General features: G+C 44.4%; 1 non-coding gene across 1 annotated transcript; it reads left to right on the top strand.

The window, feature by feature from the left end:
* Window positions 1-2,821: 2,821 nt before the first annotated feature.
* Window positions 2,822-2,928, top strand: LOC120252665. The gene has a single exon (XR_005534122.1). It is a non-coding gene; the product is annotated as a small nucleolar RNA R71 (small nucleolar RNA).
* Window positions 2,929-17,735: the final 14,807 nt, after the last annotated feature.

Below are 17,735 nucleotides of genomic sequence, written 5' to 3'. Positions count from 1 at the left end.
CTTCGAGAGCGCCACAGGGGCGTACACACGTGCCTGTGCTTTCTCGGGAAAACGCTCCTTTGACTCTAACTGCTCTCACACGGGCGTGCGGAAATTACCCACGCCCGTGCGCCCGACCCACAGGGGCAAATGTATGCCCCTGTGGCTTCCCTGGACATCCGAGAAAAATATCAAGTCTTACACACGCCCGTGCAGAATTTCCCACGGGCGTGGACATTTACATGCTCAACTCACAGGGGCAGCCACACACCCCTGTGTTTTCTCGGGATGGAGGGAACACCCTGCAGAGATTCGCACGGGCGTGTGGAAATTACCCACGCTCGTGTGTTGTTCACAAGTTCGCCCACAGGGGCGAGTCCACGCCCCTGTGTGCTCTAGGGAAAATCTGCCCAACTCTGCAGGAGTTTGCACGCCCATGCAGAAATTACTCACGGGCGTGCGCCAATTGCATGGTCGTTCACAGGGGTAGCCGCACGCCCTTGTGCCTTCTCTGGATGAGCTCGCAGTATACACCCACGGTCGTGTGGAAATTCCACACGCCCGTGTGTTTTCTCTGGATGACTTAGAAAAACCTGCAGGCTCTGTAGAACTATTCATAACATGTTTACACACTCAGAGCCTGCTATATTATGTAAAATTTACCAAATAAAAATACGAAATAGAACTCAAACGACTAGACTTTGCCAACTCTCTACAAAACACACAATGAGTATTTTTTTAAAAATCCCACAAGAAAATCGCAGCACAAGAATTTAAAAATTGAAACACCAACACTTTACAGTTTATTCATGAAAACAAACTAAACTAAAAGCTGCGAGAACAATAAACACTTGGGTTGCCTCCCAAGAACTACTTGTTTAACATCACTAAGCTTAACGTACCTTTCTTACCTCACGGGGGTTCATAAATGAAGGTTGCCCTCTTACCCATGGCTTGAAAGCATGATGAGCAAAGTCTCTTGAGGGTAGAGGGTGTACTCTCAGGCTTCGGACCACCTAGCAATGGTTCGTCCAACTTCCTTGGCTCATGTACGTCTCCAACAATCTTGGAGTGTTTTCGGTGGCATCTCCGAGCACTCTTCATTTTTCAGAGCACCTTCTTCAAGATCCCCGGGGTAGATGTTTCTTCTCCCGTCGAACCAAGCATCATTACTTCTTCATTGCTCTCCTCTTGGTCAAACAAACCTTCATATGGATTCGGGTTGAACATTTCCTCCACATATTCATCAACAAGCTCATCAGTGGTGTCTAGAAAATATAAAGTGTTATCAAAATCAAGAGAATGCCGCATGGCTTCAGCAAGGCGATATGTGAGCTTGTCTTCTCCAACTCTCAATGTGAGCTCTCCACCGTCCATGTCAATCAATGCTTTGGAAGTCTGCAAGAACGGTCTCCCAAGTATCAAGGGTACATCTGCATCCTCATTGACATCTAGCACTACAAAGTCAACCAGAAAAATGTACTTGTCCACCTTGACAAGCACGTCTTCAATGATGCCTCTCGGATGTCGCACCGTTCGGTCCGCCAATTGTAGAGTCATCCGAGTAGGCCTAGGCTCACCCAAGCCTAGCTTTTGGAAGAACGTATATGGCATGATGTTGATGCTCGCCCCTTAATCCGCCAATGCCATTTCCTCACCTAAGTTGCCGATGTTACACGGAATGGTGAAGCTTCCCGGGTCTTTCTTCTTGTTCGGCATGTTCTTTTGCAACACTACCGAGCATGAAGCATCAAACACCACTGAAGCACTCTCCTCCAATTTCCTCTTGTTGGTCAATAGGTCTTTCAGGAACTTCGCATACTTAGGCATTTGAGCCAATGCCTCAACAAAAGGAATGTTGATGTGGAGTTGCTTGAACAAACTCAGGAACTTCTTATACTGTTCATCCCCTTGGTCATTCTTCAATCTAGTGGGATAAGGGATTCTTGGCTTGAAAGGTGGGGGTGCCACCTCTTTCTCTTTGTTTGCTCCCTTCTCAACCTCTACAACCTCGGGTGCGTGTTCTTTCGGCTTCTCACTCGGAAGCCTCCCTTCAACCTCTCGACCACTTCTCAAAGTGATCGCCTTCACATGTTATCTAGGATTGGTTTCCGTGTTGCTTGGTAAACTTCCATGTGGCCTTTCGGAGAGAGACTTCGCAATTTGCCCCACTTTATTTTCAAGGTTGTGTAAAGAGGCGGTGTGGTTACGAAGTATAGCCTCGACTGATTCAAACTTTGTATTTGCCGATTGAACAAATCTAGCCAAGTGCTTCTCCAAATCCGTCATTCGGGTTTCCAAGCCTGAAATTCTGTTTTCCACTTGAGGGGCTTATTGTTGTTGTTGGAAACCCGATGGCCCCATGGTCTTCTGTGGTCCTTGATTACTCCATAAAAAGTTGGGATGATTCTTCCAACCTGAATTGTAGGTGTTGCTGTAGGGATTCCCTTGAGGTCTCATGCCATTACCTACAAAGTCAACGTTCTCAACTGAAGAAACATCACCAATGATGATTGGGCAATCGGAGGAAGCATGTCCTCCACCACAACCGTTGCAATTGGTTATGGCTGCAACTCTATTCGAAGCTATAAGATCTAGCTTCTTACTCAAACTCTCCACTTGGGCCGCCAATGAAGTTACCGCATCAATTTCATGGAGACCGGCCACCTTTTTCTTCTCCCTAGCGTTCCACTGGTAGCTATTTAACCCCATTTCCTCAATCAATTGATGAGCCTCATCGGGGGTCTTGCTACCTAAGGTACCTCCTGCCGTCGCATCCAAGAGTTGCCTTGTGCTCGGGTTCAAACCATTGTAGAAGGTTTGAACAATCACCCACTCCGGGAATCCGTGTTACGAACACTTTCGCAGGAGTTCCTTGAACCTTTCCCATATCTCAAATAGAGACTCCAATTCCAACTGCACAAAGGATGAGATCTCATTCCTAAGCTTTGCTGATTTTCCGGGAGGGAAATAACGGGCTAGAAAAGCTTCTACCATCTCCTCCCATGTAGTGATTGATGCTCTAGGTAATGAGTGTAGCCACTGCTTTGCTCTCCCCTTTAAGGAAAATGGGAAGGCTCTCATCTTGATGGCATCATCCGTCACACCATTTATATTCAGCATGTCGCACACCTCGAGGAAGCTCTCTATGTGAGTGTTTGGATCCTCATCGGCCAAAACGTTTAATTGTGCGGACTGCTGCAGCATACGGATGAATGCCGACTTTAGCTCGAAGTTCTGAGCTGTAATTGGGCGACTCACAATACTCAATTGTGTCCCCAACACTGAACGTCTGGCATAATCGGATAGTGTTCGTTGTTGTTCATTTTGTTCAGCCATGTTTTCAGATTCTTCTACTTCCAAATCAGCTGGATTATGCTGTTCTTGCACAGGTTCTTTCCCTTTTCTTCTAAGTGTACGTTCAAGCTCAGGGTCTCCTTCAATCAATATTGATGGATTCCCTTGGTTCATAACCTAGAGCTGCACCAAAAAGAAAGAAAAAGATAATCAGAATGATGTTAGAATAAGAAGATATGAATTAGAATGTGTGGTGAAATAGCTAAGAAAACAAAGTGCAAAGTATCTCTAAACGCCTAGCTCCCTGGCAACGACGCCAAAAACTTGACAAGGTCTCCTTGCGCATATCCCGCAAGTACACGAGTTTGTCGAAGTAATAATCCCGGGTGAGCGGGTATCGAATCCACAGGGTGAAGGGAGTAAAGACACTTAATTTGATTCTTAGCTATGTGGAATATCAACAATGATAAGTGTGACAATGATTCAATTCTCAGCAATTAAAAGCAACAAGTAAGAGAGCAAAAGTATGGAGGAGGTAAGGCAATCGATAAAGATGGGGTACTTGGATGATGCTTTGCCTAGGATAATCGCTTCAAGTGCAAGAACTCTCTATTATGCTTCCTAATCAATGCAATGGTGAGTCGTGGAAATCCTTACATACATAGTCCCAAATCTAAGGTCAACTATGCCTAACTCTATTCATGTCCTGGAGGAGAGATTAAATAATCTCTCAACCTCGCACTCGAATAAAGTTGCAACGAGCTCTAGGGATTCCAGGTGATAAATCTCTTCCTAATTATAGACCTAACCATTTGGTCCAGGCGAAAGGTCCCTAACCACAATTAAGCCCTAGATACTAAGATCCCCTCAACGCTTCACTCCGTTGCATGCGCAATTAAGCCCCAACGGAGATTCATCCCTTAGACCATTCACTCTATAATGGCCGCAAAGAACTCGAGGAACGGAGGTAGAATCTATCACGTCGGAGGGGACGCTCCTATACCTCTTGACTCACCCTCTCAACCCTCTCCAACCTAGCTTTGTCTAACGCTTGTGGTGTGTCACTCACTCACAAGGTTACCAACAAGAACTCTCAACCCTAGTGTCACTCTAGGGAAAATGTTCATACAATCAAGCATTCAATGTTGGAACTCACAATAAACATCAATTTATTGAAAGCATAATAAAGAAGTTTAAAGAAACGAATACATCCTAGGGTTCACAATCACCCAAGTACCCACTAGGGGTTTAGCTCTCCATAGAGCTAAGTACAATCAAAGAAATCGAATGTAAAAGAAATAAATCCACAAAGAAACCCCCTCGATGGTCGTGTCGATGGTCTTGTGGAGAGTCCTCTACTTGTCGTAAGGGATCCTTTGTCCGGCCTAGGATATACCTCGCCGGATCGATGCCGACGAAAGCTCTCCCAATAACCTTCTTCCAAATGACGCGCGATGTCGGAGCCGTAGAACCTCTCCAAAAACCTAGCTAATACCCCTCAAAACCCTAGCCGAAGCCCTCTCACAAGTTGGGGAAAAGATTGAGAAAAGAATACCAAAAGATGGATAATTTCCACATGCCCGTGTGGATTCTCTGTTTCTCTGATTTCTCGGCCGGCTGTGAGCAGTGCTGCTATAGTGTTGCTACAGCCTTCGCCCAGAATAACTTCCCAATTCCATACTTTCATCGGGGTAACGTAAACGAGCGCACATTCATGTCGTGAATCACTTGCTTCTTCAATGATATACATGTTGGTGGAGCTCTTGTTCTTACATGCATAAGTCGGAATGCTCGAGTGTGACTGCCTTTGTGCCCCTCCAAATGGATGTGCTCACTCGAATGTGAGGAGGTTGGCACACACTCTAGCATCTCACACCTGTCCTATGTCTTCGCGTTTGAACCTTAGCAAGATCTCCTCCAAAATAGGTGCATTATGATCCACGTTTGCCTATTTCCTTCATACTCGGCCTCACAACCCTACCTGCATAAAAGTAACATAAAAACACACATATTAATGTAAAACCTAAGAAAAGTAATGCTCAACATAAGGAATGAACGCTTCGCATTCATATCGCACAAGCACTTATCAATTGCAATGAGCTCTAGGGATTCCAAGTGATAAACCCTATTCCTATGTATAGACCTAACCCTTTGGTCCGGGTGGAAGATCCCTAACCACAATTAAGCCCTGGGTGTTAAAACCACTTCAATGCTTCACTCTGTTGCACTCGCACCTAAGCCCCAGCGGAAGGTCATCCCTTAGCCCATTCACTCTACTATGGCAGCAAAGAACTCTTGGAATGTGAGGAAGGATAGATCACACTGGAGGGGAAAGGGGATGCCCTGCTACCTCTCGACTCACCCTTTCAACCCTCTCTAATCTAGCTTTGTCTAACTCTCATGGTGTGTCACTCACTCACAAGAGTTACCAACAAGAACTCTCAACCCTAGTGTCACTCTAGGGGATTATTCATATAATCAAGTATCCAAGATTGGAACTCATAATAAAAATCAATTAATTAACAGCATAATAAAGAGATTCAATGAAACGAATATATCCTAGTGTTCATAAATACCCAAGTACCCACTAGGGGTTTAGCTCTCCATGGAGCTAGATACAATCAATGAAATTGAATGCAAAAACAAAGCATCCATAGTAAACCACCTCGTTAGTCGTGTTGATGGTCTTTTGGAGAGGCCTCTACTCGTCGGATGGGTCCCTTTGTCCAGCCTAGGATAAACCTCGCCGGATCGGTGCCAACGAAAGCTCTCCCACTAACCTTCTTCCAAACGGCGCGTGATGTCGGAGCCGTAGAACCTCTCCAAAGCCCTAGCCAATACCTCTCAAAACCCTAGCCATCACCCTCTCTGAAGCTGTGGAAAAGATGGAGAAATGAATGCTGAAATCAGGGCTGAAATCAGGTTTTAAAGGGCTGGAATCGGGAATCCACACGCCCCTGTGGGTGCCCCTGTGGATTTTTCACACGGGCGTGTGGAATTTCCACACTCCCATGTGGATTCTCTATTTTCTTGTTTTCTCGGCCAGTTGTAAATAATGCTGCTGCGGTATTTTTATTTTTTTTATGCTACGATGATTTTTCTACAATGCCCTGCTACACTACCGGCCTGAAAATACTCCCGAATCCATACTTTTATCTAGGTAACGCAAACGGGCACACATTTACGTCGTGGATCGCCTTCCTCTTTAATAATGGACATGTTGGTAGATATCTTGTTCTATATGCACAAGTCGGAATGCTTGAATGTGACTACCCTTTGTGCCCCTCCAAATAGTTGTGCTAACTCGAGTATGAGGAGGTTGGCACACATTCCTGTATCTGGAACCCGACCTATGTCTTCGTGTTGGAACCTTAGCAAGATTTCCTCTAAATTAGTGCATTACAACCCACATTAGCGTTTTTCTCTCATAATCAGCCTCACAACCCTACCTGCATGAAAGTAATATAAATACACCCATATTAACGTTAAAACCCAAGAAAAGTAATGCTCAACACAAGGAAAGAACACTTCGTATTCTTATCGCACAAGCACTTATCAAACTTCCCCATACTTAAGCTTTTGCTTGTCCTCATGCAAAGATTAAAACATTATATGCATAGATGAAGAAAACATTGGAAGTGCTTGGCCTTAGGTTCACCAAAGCATACAAAGAGAGCATTCTACAAGTAAGGAAAATTTAACACTAAATACGATAAATCAATGCCCTAGTTAAAAACTTGAATCAAAAAGGACAATAAACCAAACATGTCCGTATATGCCTGTAAACCTCAAGTGCACGGGTGTCGAAGTAATAATCTCAGATGAGTAGTTATCGTATCCATAGAGAGTAGGGAATAAAGACACTTAAGTTGTTTCTTAACTAATGTGGAAGATGAATAGTGATAAGTGTGACAAAATATGAAATAACAAAAATAAAAGCAACAAGATAGAGAGTACAGGTAAACGAGAAGGTAAGGCAATCGATAAAGATGGGGTACCCGGACATTGATTCGCCTAGGACAATCATTTCAAGTACAAAAACCCTATATTGTACTTCCTAATTGATGCATCAATGAGTCGTGGAAATCCTTAATTACATCATCCCAAATCTAAGGTCAACCATGCCCAACTCTATACATGTCCCGGAGAAGAGATTGAATAAACTCTCAACCCCCACTCACATAGAATTGCAATGAGCTCTAGGGATTCCAAGTGATAAACCCTATTCCTATCTATAGACCTAACCCTTTGGTCCAGGTGGAAGATCCCTAACCAGAATTAAGCCCTAGGTGCTAAAATAACTTCAACGCTTCACACTGTTGCAATCGCAACTAAGGCCGAGTGGAAGGTCATCCCTAAGCCCATTCACTCTACTATGGCCAGAAAGAATTATTGGAACGTGGAGGTAGGATAGATCACATACGAAAGGGGATGCTATGCTACCTCTCGACTCACCCTCTCAACCCTCTCCAATCTAGCTTTGTCTAACTCTCATGGTGTGTCACTCACTCACAAGAGTTACTAACAAGAACTCTCAATCCTAGTGTTACTCTAGGAGAGTATTCATACAATCAAGTCTACATGATTGGAACTCACAATAAACATCAATTAATTGAAACCATAATAAAGATATTCAATGAAACGAATACATCCAAGGGTTCACAAATACCTAAGTACCCACTAGGGGTTTAGCTCTCCATGGAGCTAGATACAATCAATGAAATCAAATGTAAAAACAAAGCATCCATAGAAAACATCCTCATTAGTCGTGGCGATGGTCTTGTAGAGAGTCCTCTACTCATCATAAGGGTCCCTTTGTCTAGCCTAGGATAAACCTCGCCGAATTGGTGCCAACGAAAGCTCTCCCACTAACCTTTCTTCCAAACGGCGCTCGATGTCGGAGCCGTAGAACCTCTCCAAAGCCCTAGACAATACCTCTCAAAACCCTAGCCACCGCCCTCTCTCAAGTTGTGGATAAAGATGATGAGCCTTAGTCTGTACCAATGTAGACCAAGGCACCTCCAGTGGCGGAGAACGTACCCATCGTACGTTTGTTAAGTGTTGGTGTCTTGATTTTTAGATGCTTTTGCTGAGAATTTCTTGTGGGCTTTGAGTATTTATCGTGTGTTTTCATGTGGAATTGGCGAAGTTGTGTCGTTTGAGCTTTATTCCATGTTTTTCACTTGTAAAACTTGCATACTAGGGCAGGCTTTGAATGTGTAAACATGTTCAGAAACTTTCTGGAGAGCCTGCAGGTTTTTCTAAGTCATCCAGTGAAAACGCACGGGCATGTGGAATTTTCGCACGCCCGTGGATTTGTATTGCGAGCTCATCCAGAGAAGGCACAGGGGCGTGTGGCTGCCCCTGTGAATGACCATGCGAATATCGTGCGCCCGTGGGTAATTTCTGCACGGGCGTGTGATTTCTTGCAGAGTTTGTCAAATTATCCCGAGACCGCACAGGGGCCTGAACTCGTTCCTTGGGCGACCTTGTGAAAACCACATGGGCGTGGGTAATTTCCGCACGCCCGTGCGAATCTCTGCAGAGGAGTCCTCTCTATCCCGAGAAGACACAGGGGTGTGCGCTTGCCCCGGTGAGTTGAGCTTGTGAATGTCCACGACCGTGCGTAAGTTCCGCACGGGCGTGCAGAGCATTTAGGATAGTTTCTTGGATATCTAGAGAAGCCAAAGGGGCGTGCGTCTGCCACTGTGAGATCTTCATTTGAGGGCGCACAGGCGTGGGTGATTCCCGCACGCCCGTGTGGATCTCCAGGAATTAAAAGACTGTCTGCTCTCCTAATATATTGGTCACACCTTGTTCCTCAGCTGACCCTAAGTCGGCCAAAGAACATTTTCTGACATTCTCCTATCTTGCAATTGTTATCTTTGAATCGATTGATTGTGCATTGTGTGGATTGTACGGGTGTTTAGCTTCAACTCATTGGTAAGCCTTTGTTTCCTCTCGTCACCGACTTCCTTTGAGTCTAGCTGATTACCTGCGATTAAAATGGATAATGCACATCGGTTTCTTACTAAAATAGTTATGATTTGTTTCTGAGAAGATCTGGAAGTGAGATAGGGGTGTATCTAGAAGAATGGCTACAAGGGCCGTGCGTTGTCCAGTCCCCGTGAAATTGCACGGGCGTGTGGAATTTCTGCACGGCCGTGCGTTGTGATTTTCCTGCAGTCTGAATGATACTGATTGATTTTTCTTTTCTAATACATGCAGGTATGGCCACCAGATCAAAGAAGGCAGTTGCTAAACATCCTAGGGTGCCTGCCCCTGTACAAGAAGACATGGAATTCACACTTCCTGTGCATCGACCTCGGTTTGAGCGGTTAGTGAAGCTTAAGTTTGGTCAAACGCGAATCCCGGATGTTGGGTCACTCAGGAAGGTGCAACTAGCAGATGACATGGCTGATGAGGTCAAGAAACTATTATTGGTCGGTAGTTGCCATAAGATATTAAATATTCATGACCCTGCTATTCGCTCACTCACTTTAGAGGTGCTCGCTTCATTTGAGTTCGATCGCTCTTATGCTCATTTTTATTGTGTCGGAGCTATTCAGTTCAGGGCTTTTGGGCAACATCATAGTATGAGCGTCACACAGTTCTCCACTAGACTTGGTCTATATGATGAGGAGTATACTGAGACTGAGGAGTATGAGAGTCTTCCAATTGACATGTCAGGTTTATCTCCCAAGGAGGCGTATAAAATACTATGTGGTAAAGGACGATATGAACCAGGAGTGTCTAAGGCCTCATGTTTATCTCGACCTAGTTACAGATATCTTCACGCCATCATAAGCAGGTCAGTGAATGGTCGCGGTGATAGCATGGGAGTCATAAACAAGCAAGAACTTCTGTACTTATACTCCATGGTTCGGAATGAGCCGGTCCATCTGGGGCACATTTTAGCGGAGTATTTGAAGCATCAAGGACAGTATCCCAGACTAGGTGTCATTTTCTCAGGTCCATACATTACTAGACTCATCTTGGTGATGGGTCTACGAGACACAATTAGCGGAGCCGAGAAGACGATAATACAAGCACCACTTGGGTTAGAGACAATGAGGCTCATGGGCTTGGTCAGTAAATATCCAGATGGTGTTTATGTGCTGAATATACCATTCGAGGATAAAGATGATGAGCCTAAGTCAGTACCAATGGAGACCGAGGCACCTCCAGCGGCGGAGAACGTACCCCCCGTACATTTGTTTACACCATCTCGAGCTCATGATCGCTTTGAGAGGCTCGAGAATGCTTTAGGAGTGGTGCGGACAGAGGTCTCCAAGATCAGGGCCACACAAGCCACTCAGTACACAGAGTTCATGGCACGTTTCGACGTATTACAACAGATCTTAGAGCGAGACGTCGCCTCCTCATTTGTCTTGCGACCGAGGACTCCTCAGCCCCCCTCGGCATCTCCTACACCCCCATCTTCTATACCAGCACCGGTAGATCCACCTTATGTTTCTCCATCACCAGCAGTTGTAGAGGAGCCGACAGAGCGTGACACGGACATTTGACTTTATTTTTTCTGCATTTTCTTTATTTTGCATTTTATTTTAGACTTGTTTACTCATAAAGGATTCTCCTTCTGAGGAGAATACCTTGGGTTGACTGGAGTGAGTCCACACACTTTCACGATTTAGGGTTTGTTGTCCTTTTTTATTCAAGTTTTTAACTAGAGCTTCGATCTTTCATATTTAGTGTTGAAATTTACCTTACTTGTAGAATGCTCTCTTTGTATACTTTGGTGAACCTAAGGCCAAGCACTTTCAATATTTTCTTCATTAATGCACAGAATGTTTAATTTTTGCTTGAGGACAAGCAAAAGCTCAATTGTCGGGCAGTTTGATAAGTGCTTGTGCGATATGAATGCGAACCGTTCTTTCATTATGTTGAGAATTACTTTTCCTGGGTTTTTACACTAATATGTATGTTTTTATGTTACTTTTATGCAGGTAGGGTTGTGAGGCCGAGTATGAAGGAAAGAAACCAATGTGGATCATAATGCACCGATTTTTGAGAAAATCGGGTGTGAGATGCTAGAGTGTGTGCCAACCTCCTCATATTTGAGTTAGCCCAACCATTTGGAGGGGCACAAGGGCAGTCACACTCAGGCATTCCGACTTATGCGCATAGAACAAGATCTCCACCAACTTGTCCGTCGTTAAAGAAGCAAAGCAATCCATGACGTGAACGTGTGCCCGTTTGCGTCACCTCGATGAAAGTATGGATTCGGGAAGTATTTTAGGCTAGGTACAGCCGGCCGAAAATCACAATTCCAGAGAATCCACACGGGCATGTGGAAATTACCCACGCCCATGCAGAAATTCCACAGGGGCACCCACAGGGGCGTGTGGATTCCCGATTCCAGCCCTATTTAAAGCCGATTCAGCCACGATTTCAGCATTCTTTTCTCCATCTTTTCCCCAACTTGAGAGAGGGATTCGGCTAGGGTTTTGAGAGGTATTGGCTAGGGATTTTGAGAGGTTCTATGGCTCCAACATCGTCATTCCTTTGGAAGAAAGTCGGTAGGGGAGCTTCCGTCGAGGCGTATCCTATACCGGACAAGGGAATCCTTGGACGACAAGTAGAGGACTTTCCATAATACCATTGACATGACTATTAAGGGGGTTTCTCTATGGATTCATTGCTTTTATATTAGATTCCTTTGATTGTACTTAGCTCCATGGAGAGCTAAACCCCTAGTGGGTACTTCGGTGATTGTGAACCCTAGGATGTATTCGTTTCATTGAACTTCTTTATTATGCTTTCAATAAATTGATGTTTATTGTGAGTTCCAACCTTGAATGCTTGATTGTATGAACATTTCCCATAGAGTGACACTAGGGTTGAGGGTTCTTGTTGGTAACCTTGTGAGTGAGTGACACACCACGAGCGTTAGACAAAGCTAGGTTAGAGAGGGTTGGGAGGGTGAGTCGAGAGGTACAGGAGCGTCCCCTTTCCCCTCCAGCGTGATAGATTATACCTCCATTTCTCGAGTTCTTTGCAGCCATAATAGAGTGAATGGTATAAGGGATGACCCTCCGCTAGGGCTTAGTTGTGCGTGTAACGGAGTGAAGCGTTGAGGTGATCCTAGTATCTAGAGCTTAATCGTGGTTAGGGCCCTTCCACCTGGAACAAAGGGTTAGGTCTATAATTAGGAATAGATTTATCACTTGGAATCCCTAGACCTGATTGAAACACTATTCGAGTGCGAGGTTGAGAGGTTATCTAATCTCTCCTCCGGGACATGTATAGAGTTAGGCATAGTTGACCTTAGATTTGGGACTATGTATTTAAGGATTTCCATGACTCACCATTGCATTGATTAGGAAGCATAATAGAGGGTTCTTGCACTTGAACGATTGTCCTAGGCGGAGCATTATTCGAGTACCCCATCTTAATCGATTGCCTTACCTCCTCCTTTACTCGTGCTCTCTTACTTGTTGTTTTTACTTTTGAGAATTGAATCATTGTCACACTTATCACTACTGATCTTTCACATAGCTAAAAAGCGGATTAAGTGTTTTTTATTCCCTACTCCCTGTGGATTCGATTCTCGCTCATCCGGGATTATTACTTCGACAAACCTGTGCACTTGCGGGATATACGCAAGGGGATCTTGTCACTCACTCATAATGTATATCAATTAAATTTAAATGTGGGATAAGCAATCAAAACAATACTCCCCTGACTCCTAGTGTTGTAGTTGATGGAGCTAAGTCCTTGGGAGTGTTGTTCCAACGGCTTGTGATGGTTACATGGCCAAGTGCCGAAACACATTGGCCGTTCCCATGACAAAGTTCTCAATTCCCATGATGACAAAGTTCTCAATTCACACGAGGGGGTTTAGTGAAACTCAATAAAAATAAAACAACTTGGGTATATAAAAGATGAAGCAATGAACATAACTCGAGACAACAAAATAAAAGATAAACTCAGAAGGGGAGTCCTTTATGAGAATACAAGTCCAAAATATAAGTGCAAAAGTAAAAGAAATAAAAAAAAAACAAATCAAGTGTTGGTGTCGTGCTCTGGCTCCTCTGCTACTACTGGTACTGGTGATGAAGTACATGGTGGGTGAACCGGTGCTGGAATAGGGGATAGAGGTGCTGGACAGTTCACGGCCGAAGGACAAATGACGAGGCGGTATCTTGCTCTAAAATCCACTGTAACATATCGAAACGTGTCATGAACTTTTTATGCTGTGTGGCCTGCATAGCCCGAATCTCAGCAATCTCTGCTCAGGCTTCAGTGACCTCTGTTCGTATCATCCCTACAATACTCTCGAGACTCTCAAAATGATCATGGGCTCGAGATGGTGAAAACATGCGTACTTGGGGTGGATCCTCTGCCATATGAGGTACCGCCTCTGTTTGATCTCCCTCAAGCTGTGTTTCTAAAGCTGGTTGAGACCCCTCTGTGGCGGTTTAATCGGATACAAGAAGCTCTGGTGGGGACAAATTCAGCACATAAACACAACCCGGATATTTCCTGATCATACCCATGAGTCTCATTGTTTCTAGCCCGAGGGGTGCTGGTACTATTGTTTTCTCGGTCCCTCTGGTCGCGTTTCATAAACCCATCCCCAAGATGAGTCTAGTAATGTATAGGCCCTAGAAAATGACACCAAGCCTAGGATACTATCCTTGGTGCTTCAGATACTCCGCTAAGATGTGTCCTAAATGAATCGGCTCGTTTCATACCATAGAGTATAAATATAGAAGTTCTTGTTTTCTTAGGACTTCCGTACTGTCACCGTGACCATTCACTGACCTACTCAAGATGGCGTGAAGATATCTGTAACTAGGTTAAGAAAGGCATGAAGCATTAGACAGTCCTAGCTCATATCATCCCTTACCACATAGTATTTTGTATGCCTTTTGGGGAGTTAAGCCTCCTGAAATGTCAATTGGTGGATCCTCATACTCCTTTGTCTAAATAAACCCCTTGTCATATAAACCAAGCCTAATAGAAAATTGCGTGACACTCATACTATGATGCTACGCAAAAGCTATGAACTGAATGGCATCGACGCTATAGAAATGAGCATAAGAGCAGTCAAACTCAAATGAAGTGAGCACCTCTAATGTGAGTAGGCGAATAGTAGGGTCACGAATAATCAATAACTTACACCAACTACGCACCAATAGTAACTCCTCGACATTATCAGCCATTTCATGTGCTAACTGTACCTACTTAAGGGAGGTCACATCCGGGATTCGTGTGTGATCGAACTTAAGCTTTGCTAGTCGCTCAAATCGAGCTTGATGTTCGTGAAGTGTAAATTCCATGCTTTCTAGTTCAGGAGTAGGTTCTCTAGTTTGCTTACCAGTTGCCTTCTTCGATCTGGGAGCCATACTTGCATGTATTGGAAAAGGAATCGATCAAATTCATTCATAACTTAATAATGCGGGAATCCACACGCCCGTGTGGATTCACAGGGCATGAAAACCGCAAGGCCTTTTGCGGCAAAATCCACGAATACACCTCTTTCTCCATTCTATAGCTCGTTAAAAACATATCACAGTCATTTTCGCATGAAAACGAGGCGCATTCGCCAGTTTAATCAAAGAAAAATCAAATAGAATTGACTTAGGATAGCGACAAGATAAAACAAGGATTTAGCGATGAGATGAAGCTAAAACCCCTGAAATCGGCGAGAAGCTCAAACAATCGACACAAAACAGACAACAGGAGATCGAGAGAAGGTCAAAGAATATTTCTTGAGTGTTCGGAGGTCTGTTAATAAGTAAAGATTGAACGGTTTATAAAGAGGAAACACAGCTCTCTAATACCTTCAAAAACCACACGGGTATGTGAAATTTTACATGCCCGTGTGCCTCCACCTAAGAGATTCACAGGGGCAGACGCACGCCCCTGTGCGCTCTCGGGAAAACCCTCAACCTCTCCGAAACGCAGCTGCACGGGCGTGTGGGAAATACATAGGGGCTGTCGCACGCCCTTGAGGCTTCTCTGTCCAACCGAGAAGAATCGCTAAGTGTTTCACACACCCGTGTGGAAATTCTGCACGGGTGTGGGCATTCACAAGCCCAACTCACAGGGGCAGCTGCAAGCCCCTGTGTCTTCTCGGGATGGAGAGAGCTCGTTAGCAGAGATCCACACGGGCATGTGAAAATTACCCACGCCCGTATGTATTTCACAAGTTCACCCACAGGGGGCGAGTCCACGCCCTTGTGTGCTCTCAGAATAGTTTGCCAAGTCTCTGCAGGAAATCACATGCCCATCCAGAGATTACCCACAGGAGTGCAAGAATCACAAGGTCATTCACAGAGGTGAATCCACGCCGTTGTGCCTTCTCTGGATGAGCTTGCAATACAAAACCATGGGCGTGTGTTACTTCCATACTCTCGTGTGTTTTCTCTGGATGACTTAGAAAACTCTGCAGGCTTTACAGAAAATTTCTAAACATGTTTACACACTCAGAGCCTACACTAATATGCAAACTATACCAGTGAGAAACATGATAGATTGCTCAAACGACCAAAACTTCATCAAATTCACATGGTGAAATTACAAGCCCACAAGAAAATCACAGCAAAAGTATCTACAAATCAAGACAACAACACTCAGCAATTTATTCAAGCAAACACTAAACTATCAAATTAAAAAAATAGTAAACACTTGGGTTGCCTCCTAAGAAGTGCTTGTTTAATGTCACTTAGCTTCACGTACCTTGTCTTACCTCACGGGGGTTTATGAATGAAAAATACTTCCCTTTCGTCATTACCAAGAATTATGATTCCTTCATTATCCACCTCTTGGTCAAACAAACCCTCGTTTGGGTTCGGATTGAACATTTCCTGTATATATTCATCAACAATCTCATCAGTAGTGTCTAGAAAATACAAAGTATCATCAAAATCAAGAGAATGCCGAATGGCTTCACCAAGGCGGTATGTGAGCTTGTCATCTCCAACTCTCAATGTTAACTCTCTGCCGTTCATGTCAATCAATGCTTTGGAAGCCCGCAAGAATGGCCTCCCAAGTATCAAGGGTACATCCGCATCCTCATAGATGTCTACCACCACAAAGTCTACAAGAAATATGCACTTGTCCTCCTTGACAAGCACGTCTTCAATGATACCCCTCAGATGTCTCATTGTTTGATCCGCCAATTGCAAAGTCATCCGAGTGGGCCTAGGCTATCCCAAGCCTAGCTTCTAAAAGAAGGTGTATGGGATGATGTTCATACTGGTCCCTAAGTCCGTCAATGCCATTTCTTCACCCAAATTGCCAATGTTACACAGAATGATGAAACTTCGTGGGTCTTTCTTCTTGATACTGGCCCCTGAGTCCGCCAATGCCATTTCTTCACCGGCGAGCAAGAAGCATCTAAGATCTCTGAAGCACTGTCATCTAACTTCCTGTTGTTGGTCAACAAATCTTTCAAGAATTTTGCATACTTAGGCATTTGAGCCAATACCTCAACAAAAGGAATATTGATGTGGAGTTGTTTGAACAAACACAGGAACTTCTAGTACTGTTCATCCCCTTGGTCATTCTTAAATATACAGGGATAAGGGATTCTTGGCTTGAAAGGTGGAGGTGCCACCTCCTTCTCTTTGCTTGCTACATTCTCAACCTCTATAACCTTGGGTGCGTGTTCATTGGGCTTCTCACTCGGAAGCTTACCCTCAACCTGACGACCACTTCTCAAAGTGATCACCTTCACATGCTCTTTAGGGTTGGTCTCGGTGTTACACGGCAAGCTTCCTTGTGGCCATTCTGATAAGGACTTCGCAATCAGCCCTACTTGATTTTTAATATTATGCAAAGAGGCCGTGTGGTTGTGAAGTGTAGCTTCCACTGATTAGAACATTGTATCAGATGATTGCATAAACCTAGTTAAGGCCTTCTTCAAATCGTTCATCCTGGTCTCCAAACCTGAAACTGTATTTTCCATGTTTGGGCCTTACTGTTGTTGTTGGAAACCTGGTGGCCCCATGGCCTTTTTTAGACCTTGGTTTCTCCATGAGAAACTGGGATAACTCTTCCAACCCGGATTGTTGGTGTTGCTGTATGGGTTTCCTTGATTCCTTATAGCATTACCTACAAAATCGACATTCTCAACCGAAGATGCATCACCAATAAAGATCGAGCAATCGGAGGGAGCATGTCCTCCACCACACCCGGTGCAAGTAGTCACGATCGGTACTCTATTCAAAGTTAGGAGATCTAACTTCTTAATTATTGATTCCACTTGAGCCGCCAATGAGGTTACTGCATCTATCTCATGGAGGTCGGCCACCTTCTTCTTCTCCCTAGAATTCCATTGGTAGCTGTTTAACACCATTTTTTCAATTATTTGACGGGCCTCACCGGGGGTCTTGCTACCTAAGGTACCTCCTGCTGCCGCATACAAGAGTTGTCTTGTACTCAGATTCAACACGTTATAAAAGGTCTGAACAATCATCCACTCTGTG

Source organism: Dioscorea cayenensis, chromosome 21 (genome assembly GCF_009730915.1).
Source record: "Dioscorea cayenensis subsp. rotundata cultivar TDr96_F1 chromosome 21, TDr96_F1_v2_PseudoChromosome.rev07_lg8_w22 25.fasta, whole genome shotgun sequence".
Taxonomy (NCBI): domain Eukaryota; kingdom Viridiplantae; phylum Streptophyta; class Magnoliopsida; order Dioscoreales; family Dioscoreaceae; genus Dioscorea; species Dioscorea cayenensis.
Note: the sequence above shows the minus strand (reverse complement) of the source record. Positions and strands in the feature narration are given on the sequence as shown.